General features: G+C 38.6%; 1 protein-coding gene across 1 annotated transcript in view; it reads left to right on the top strand.

Moving 5' to 3' along the window:
• Window positions 1–420: 420 nt before the first annotated feature.
• Window positions 421–8,588, top strand: part of eppk1 (epiplakin 1) — a 17,635-nt gene continuing 9,467 nt past the window's right edge. Inside the window, exons 1-2 of the mRNA XM_050034824.1 lie at window positions 421–539; window positions 7,833–7,963. The gene's annotated coding sequence lies outside the window, so the exon portion shown is untranslated. The remainder of the gene's footprint in view (window positions 540–7,832; window positions 7,964–8,588) is intronic.

Raw genomic sequence — 8,588 nt, 5'->3', positions numbered from 1 at the left:
CACACAAAGACAAAGCTTTGTGTAAGGGCATCCGGCTCCCCTCCTCACTGCCTGGCTAATTAGATAAGGAAGATAAGCGTCTGCATCGCTGCTCACTTTAAAAAGAAAAATCATTTCAGTAAAAGACAAAGAGGATGGAAGAGCCTATAATCTTTAAGACTTACACTACTTACAATCCATTATTTGAGCTCTGGTTAAATGATAATCAGTTTAATAAATCACTCACCAAAAGTACAGTAAGAAAAGCTAAATCTAGTTGCTTGTTATTGTTTAAGAGCACAATGGAGACGCTCTGAGGAAGTCTGCAGGAATTCCTGGCATCCTGAGCTCAGAGCAAAGAGATCTCTAGCCTTTACTCCCTCACAGTCTGAGGAGAGGAGGGTGTTCCTCAGAAGGGGAGGGACTTAAAAGCTGGACCTGCTGTATATCTGACCAGTGAGCACAGCGGACTCCCTCAGAGATGTTGGGAGCACCTCACAATGTCTCGCACACCAGCTGAGACCAACTGCTGACTAGCGCTAACCACAGTGAGAGTTGAGGTAAGAGGTGACTTTATAAATATTGATGATTAAGAATTCAGTAGTTTTATTTGTTTCTGAGTTCTAAAGAAAAGGATCAGTCTTCACCAGGAAAAGCTAACCTTTTCAGTGAAAGTAAAGTGCAGCTTAGTTTCTTGTTGGTGGGAAAGAGATAGTATCAAAACAGCCAAGAGTGAAAGAATAACTTTGTATATCTTGCACTGTCAGCCAACACCCCTCTGATAAAAAGGGAAAGCAAACATTCCTCACCAATTACCTTTGACCACACTTGTTAAAACAAAGTTTGATGCAATGTAGACCTGCATGTCACCACTAACAAGTCTGAACACTGTGTCTGCACCTCAAGGTTGTTGACACACATAATGACAATCCTACATTTTCCACAGTTACAGAAACTGTTACGCAACAAATGATATGCCATCATCCAGTCTTGTGTCTTTTATTGCTGCAAGGTTGTCAAGAATGCCGTGATAAGGACTTGAGTGTTGTAAGATGTGACGCAACGGGCCACTCATACTGTGTGTAACCCAAAGGGAAGGAGAAATTTGCAGAGAGGTGTTAATCTTAAGATTGGTCTACAACTTCTGTTTCTTCAAAGCACAAAGGTGGCAGGTCCACTGAGTCGTGGCAATACATGTCTCATTCAGACAGATTCTTGGCTAAGAAGCTACAGTTAGAAGCCTTGATACACATCCAGACAAGTAGGTGTAACATGTCAGAGTCATTATGCAGTTCATGAGAAAAGTTTCATTTTTTGCAGTAAATCAATGTCAGTGAATCAGTTTTACTTTTCTCTCAGTGCAAGAATATATGCCTTTTTTCTTATTAAAGGGACAGTTCACCCCCAAATTAGGTCACGGGTCATAATTTCTGGAATGAGACATTGCTGTTGAGCTTTTCAAATTTCTGGTTTTTGGGCCCCTTGAACACCACCCCAAGTTCCCATCTAGTTTCATTACACTGGAGAGAAGACAGACATCTCTACAGCTGATACCTCCAACAATCTGCAGCTCACACCAAAACAATCTAGACTGATAAATAGCACTACAGGTGAGAGGAAAAATATGCACTTTTGATTTGGGGATGACCTGTCCCTTTAAACTACAGGTATCAAGTGTATTTTAAAAAGTTGTCTATGTCATGAAACATCTGGTCAAAGTCAAAGGCAACTGGATTGAAAGAATGAATGCAAACGTAATTTAGCTGTCTCATGACCCGTTAAAGTAACTGTGGTGCCATCAAAATTAAAACTGTAAAGTTTAATGATTAATTGACTAAATGTTTGTTAGGGAATTAATGTGAGAATTTGTTACCTTTTTCTTGTTTAAATTACTGTAAATGAAATATTTTGGTTTTGGACTGTTGATAGGTCAAACTAAGATATCTTATGATGTCACAAGATGTTTTCTGCTGTTTTATAGATTCAGAGTCATTCTTTATGGTCCTCTAGAGCAGTGGTTGTCAAACTTTTTGTGCCCAAGGCACACCAAAGAGCAAGCCAAAATCTCAAGCCACAACTGCATTTATCTGTGCACAACAGCCTCTATAACATGTGTTATCACTCTTATCGCGACATAAGACAATACATGACAAGACTAAATAAGACCTTTCATGATACTGTCAACTGACAGTTTTTTTTCTCTCTTTCCTTCGATGGTAGGTCGTCTTTGCTGGTGCTTTGTTGTAATTTTCTCCGTACAATAAAGTGATCCAATGTCCCACTCACGGTTTTCTCCTTTTAAATGTTATCATCTCTCACACTAGCTGCCAACTGGGGCTTTTTATGTGTCACGCACTTAAAATTCCCACACACGAACGGCGACAAATAGGTTCCCCATGAAGGTCTTTTATATTAAATTAAATTAAATTACATTGTTTAGCCAGAGTTTGCCTCTTTATTAGGAAATGGGTGCACACAACATACTGATACAGTCAATTAAAAATTAATTCATAACTTCTTGTGTAGGCCCAGTTGAATATTGCAATAATAATGTGTGGTTATCACAAAATCCTACGGCACACCGAGATTGGCATCACGGCACATCGTTTGAGAACCACTGCTCTAGAGGAACTTGGCTTTCACAGTCACAGTCAAAGCGAGATTTCTTGCATAGTAGTTGTCTGCACCTGCAGCCAGAGGGGAGGAGGATGAAGCAGGGTTTCGAGGGGTTTTGTGCTCTGCTCAGTGCTTTGCAAGTGGTGGCAGTGTCAGTAAGGGCTGGCAGGTTGGAGGTGCGGAGGCCAATTATTTTAGGAGCTTGTTTTTATTGGTGGGGGTGAGCATGGTGAAACAGCAGGTGGGGCAGTCCAGAGGGATGGGTTCAATAAGTTTATGATACAGAAGGAGCAGGAGATCACATGAATACTCAAGAACATAACTGGCAAATTAATAATTAGCTGCAGCTCAAATTAGGATTTCTTTATAAATATATTCCAAACAGATAATGAGGTGTGTCTACACTCCTGTACTCCTACAATCTAACGCAAACCAATTGTTCTGCCATAAAGCCTACATGTACGTTTTTTGTTGACACTGTCATAGAGGTGTTGATTGAATTATAAGCCTTGACACTGTGGTTATGTAATGGACTGCGGTATATTTAGAGCTGTTTCTAGCCCCAACTGATGTATTTAAATGGGAGGAAAAAAATAGAAACACATCTCAATATAATGTAGACCAGTACAACACCTTTACCCATGACCTTTAAGCTACTGTTGGTAACTTTTACAAAAATAACTTTTTGTCATATTTGCTAACTTATATCCTGACAGTAGTACATGAGACACATAACCCCCCTGCCTCCTCTTAGTGCTCCTAATGGCATTTGCAAGAATCATTAAAACAACCAATCAGAGCTGAGGAGTCGCAGCTGTCAGTCATATCAATCACTCCTATTCACTCCTAGTGACTACAGAATTGTTGATATACCTTTTTATTAACATTTAACCGAAAACACTACCTCTCTTTAATATTAACCAAAGTGCTTGTGTTGTCTAAACCTGAGACAGATTGAACACAAACCTGAAGTTCTGATGTCAAAGTCTTACACTGTGTCTACCCATACCTATACCCTGAAGAAACACTGTCTCCAGAACATGATCCAGGCAGCCATTACATTGCCATAACAAGGTAATTAAGAAAGCAGTTTAGTGACATACAGATGTAATTTCTAGGAGACTGGGTTGGAACTCAAACAACCAAACATCCATAAAAATTCTGTTATTGCATTGACTATTTCTCACCTATATTGTTTTCAGAAACATTTTAATGTACTGTTTAGTTGTAAAATGAGAAGGTTTGTGACCCAGCCCGTTGACGGTGCTCAGAGCTTTGTTCAACTGCTACCATGACAAATGGTTATTTTTATTATAAAACTTACCGACTATATCTTTCATTTTTAACACATACCTGATTTGACACATTTCTGACAATGTCAACAACACAAGAACATTAAGAGCTTTGCAAAGATAGAGGTTATGGNATTTTAATGTACTGTTTAGTTGTAAAATGAGAAAGTTTGTGACCCAGCCCGTTGACGGTGCTCAGAGCTTTGTTCAACTGCTTCCAACGTGGTGGCTGGGTCAAAAAACTTTCTTAACAGAATCTTGATTCATACTTCATTAGCTCTGCCGAGTCTGACAGTTTTAATGCATGTCATGGAGCAACTGACATGATTGACAGGTGCGTTAGAGACTCCTCAGCTCTGATTGGTTGTTTCTGTTTAGGCGCGATGGGTTCTTGCAGATGCCATTAGGAATACTATGAGGAGGAGGATAAACGTGTTTTTTTTCACAGATTATCTGTCTGTCCGTACTACTGTCAGTATTGATGAACATTCATCAAACATGACAAATGGTTATTTTTATTATAAAACTTACCAACTATATCTTTCATTTTTAACACATACCTGATTTGACACATTTCTGACAATGTCAACAACACAAGAACATTAAGAGCTTTGCAAAGATAGAGGTTATGGCATTAGATAGTACAGGTGTACCTAATAAAGTGGCCACTGAGTGTTGAACTATTGTTTGTATTTTAGAGTTTACTTTACTATGCTAACTGCACTTGACTGACGCTCCCTCAGGGCAGGAAAGTGAATTTGACTCAATACAATGAAGCAACGGTATCTTAACACTCTGGGAACTCTTTAGCTTAATGCAGATAATGTATTTGCCTTTACGATATGATAAGCGAGCTCACATGGTGTAATAAATGTGAAGTAAATGTTCCGCATATTTAAAAACATTCAAACATTTACAAAGTGGGTGACGGTCTCAAACAAAGCACAGAGATACTGCTGCACCATGTGACTGCTGTTGTTGTTGTACAAATTGGCAGGCTTCAGTTCACTTTACTTGAGCAGACATTTGTGTTACTTGGCCTGCAGCATCTCATAGTCATGATGTCGCAACTGCAGCATGGTGACCTCACAAGTGTTGCATGGCATGAAAACCAGTGCACACCTTGAGTCAGCTGAGATTATGAATGACAGGAGTGTCCAATTTTTACTCATGAGTTTTTGTGCAAAAATGCTGGAATGACGGTTGGTGAATTCCATGCCATGCACCAAAGCTAATGAAGGTGATTTTCTGACAAAATTCCTACAGTGAGTAACATGTGGAAATAATAATGCAAAGAATGGAGCCTTGTCTAGATGTACCCCACTCAGTTGTGCATTAAAACAGTGAGCAGGTTTGTGAACTTTAAGGCTGAGTTTCCCTCCACACCCTTTTTTTCGGAGAGTGACATCATCACTCCTACTGGAGGCAATGACATCATGTATCACATAAAACACAGTCATTAACCTATCAACAAAAGGGGTGGAAAATGCCACTGGTTTATATGAAACTGTATTCTTCACACCACTTATTTGTATGAGGTCATTTAAGAGGTGGATGTGTTCAGACTTGACTGTGATGGAGATTTCTGTTAGTCTTTTACAGTATAACTGTATCTTCTTATTTAGTTTTGAAGGACCCAGAACAGAAAAACATCCTCAAAGAACGTACCACTGGAAAGATGGCCCTTTCATATAGATGCAAATACAGATGCAAATATTTTGAAACTGGTGCTACATGACAAGAGGGAAACAGAGAGCAAGGACTGTGGCATTCGCTTTTGCTTGAAAGGTAGAAAACCCACAATGACCATAATGCAAAACTTGACTCCAGACCACTAAACACTCCCACTGGTAGGTGATATATGCAAACTCGTCCCTTTAATACAATGGCGGCCAGCTGGTAACAAACAATTTTGTATTACAGTTAACAGTTCAGGTGCAGGCAATGCAGTAACAGAGTCTTGGTTCATATTTAATCAGCACTGCTTAGTTTCACAGTTTGATCTCATTTTTTTTAGCCTCCATTTTCAATTTTCAGGAAACAGTATGGCGCCTGCTTCCTGTTTATAAACTCTCACAATTACAGCTGAAAACATGTTAGGCGAGAAATAGGCAGTGCAGTAACAGAATCATGGTTTATATTTGATCAGCACTGCCTAGTTTTACAGTTTGATCAGAGTTTAAGAGAGAGGGGGGCGGGTTTGTCTATTGATCCACTTCTATACTCATTGTGTTCGCGGTGGCGGCATGAGTAATAAAATGCGAAAGTACAGTCTGTAGGTTAAGCAGTCTACAGTAAAGCCAATAGATCACAAGACTACTTGTCCGTGAAAGGAAGTGCTCTCAGGGAAAATTTACCAAAGATGATCCCAACTCTGCAGCTTAACAAGCAATTTAGCATTTTTCAGTTCCTTCTGGTTCACCTTCAGTGCAGTTCATTCACACATACCATCTACATCATTATGATACTAAGCTGGTAGAAAATTTGCAAAGTGGCTGTGTAACTAATGCGGAATTGAGCCATCTACAGTCTCTCTCTCACACACACACACACACACACACACCCAAGTGGCTATAGCCATAACCAATGGATCACAAGACTAATTGTCTGTGAAAGGAAGTGCTCAGGGAAATCCCACCAAAAATTATCCCAACTCTGCAGCTTAACAAGCAATTAAGCATCTTTCACTTCATTCTAGTTCATTTTCACTATTCGTAACGCTGCTTTCAGCAAAAAGAACTCTAATAACTCCACTGTACACGCAACTCCACTGCACTACAGTACTCCAACATAGTGGAGTATTTCACAACAACATAGACAGGCAGGAGCTGGTGGAGACCAGACACAAAGGTAAAGGGAGGGTGAATATTGAGGATTGTAATGATGAGGTGTGAAGCCTTAAGACTTGCACAGTGTTTGTGTTTCAGCTTTTTCTATGCATGTTGTCACAACACAGGGCGTCTGGCTGTTCCAGTTTCGAAGCATTACGTTTACTAATGCCAAAGCAAATACATGATTCTTGTGAAGCGAGTTCATTACCTGTCAGAGAATCATTTCTAATCTGTGCCAGGGCGTGATGAAATGAGAAGGAAAAAGTTCATCCCTATTACTATATTTAATTTATGTGCACCCTTGACTAATGCAGGGATTATGTATAAGGAAAGCTGAAATACGAATTCAAAAAAACAGGTGCTGCAAGCTATGTAGAATAAAGGCCTCAATTTGAGTTACAGTGACAGTACTGTACAATGTTTCACTAGATAAACATCTTTTTATGTATTTTTCATTGAATTAAAGGTATTTCAAATCATTTTAAACTAATTAATACTTTTATTCACATGTCCCACATGCGTCACACTTATTGTCTACACCAAAATGCATCTGTACTGTCAAAGTGAAAATACTATTCATGTGACAAAAACATTTAATTCCTCTTTTTTGTTAGCTGGGCAATTTAATTTAATAGCGAAAGAGCATTTGTATCAAATTGAGATTACTGTATACAACATCAGTATCAATGTCACTAGGGTTGGAAATTAACATTTTTGTCCACCTATCACTGGGTTCAACAATCAACCAGCAACTTAATAGATTATCATTGGTTTTCTTTGGCTGGTGAGTGAAGCAGATCTAGCAGCCACTTGCATATTTTACCAGCATTTGGCTGATGCTGATTTCCTACCCCGAATATAACCCTTGTTATTATCTCGCTTCGTCTTTGTTGATAACTTATCTGATATCTGGTGTGTGTATGTGTGTATTATTTGGATTTTATGGTGTTGCTTTGGACCAAATAAATGAACTAGGTAAATAAAAGGGTGCAATATATATTACAACTACAATAAAAAATAAAGTTATTAAATAACAACAAAGCCAAATGATAATCATGCTTGTGAGAAGGAGATTGTATAAACAAAAAGTTTTTTACTTGCCTTATCTCTATAGGGACGGAGTTTCAAAGCCTCGGGGCTCGGACCATAAAAGCCGAGGTACCTTTGGTCTTCATTCTGACGTTGGTACGGCTAGAAGCATCCAAGGATCTGAGGCTGCCCACAGAGTCATAAGGAAGCTAAAAGGTTCGAAAGACAGACCACATATTGTAAAACGTATCTTTTGGGATCCGATCAAGTTCACTTCTTACTTTAAGGGAAACAAAAAAAGCTTTACCTTCTGTTCTTGACAGGCACTGTTGATTTGAAGGCTGTGTACATGAAAGTATTTTGCCGCAGTATATTCCATATTCGCTCAAGGGCCAAGGTGCAACATTTGTTTGTAGTTCATCTGCATTCCCCGAAAAAGTGTTTGCATTACCTGGGGGAAATATATATATATATATATATATATATATATATATATATATATATATATATATATATATATATATATATATGCTGCAATTCTAAATCAGCATAAGACAGCTTTAGTAAACATCATGTTCACATTTGTCTGTTTGAAATGCTTTAAAGATGTAAGCGGCTCCTCCCTTCATTCGAGAAGCATTTGCAAGGTATTCTAGGTAATTTGGGTATATACATCACATTAGTCTAGACCAAAAACACACTTTACCTTTGGCTTCTTCTAACCAATACTACCAATACTACCAATAACCTACCAATAACCAACAGTACAAATTGTACATTCTTAGCCAAACAATACAAGGTTAAAATCAAGCAAGCTTTGCATTTGATGTTAACTTATGTA

This window comes from Epinephelus moara, chromosome 22 (assembly GCF_006386435.1).
Source record: "Epinephelus moara isolate mb chromosome 22, YSFRI_EMoa_1.0, whole genome shotgun sequence".
NCBI lineage: Eukaryota > Metazoa > Chordata > Actinopteri > Perciformes > Serranidae > Epinephelus > Epinephelus moara.
Note: the sequence above shows the minus strand (reverse complement) of the source record. Positions and strands in the feature narration are given on the sequence as shown.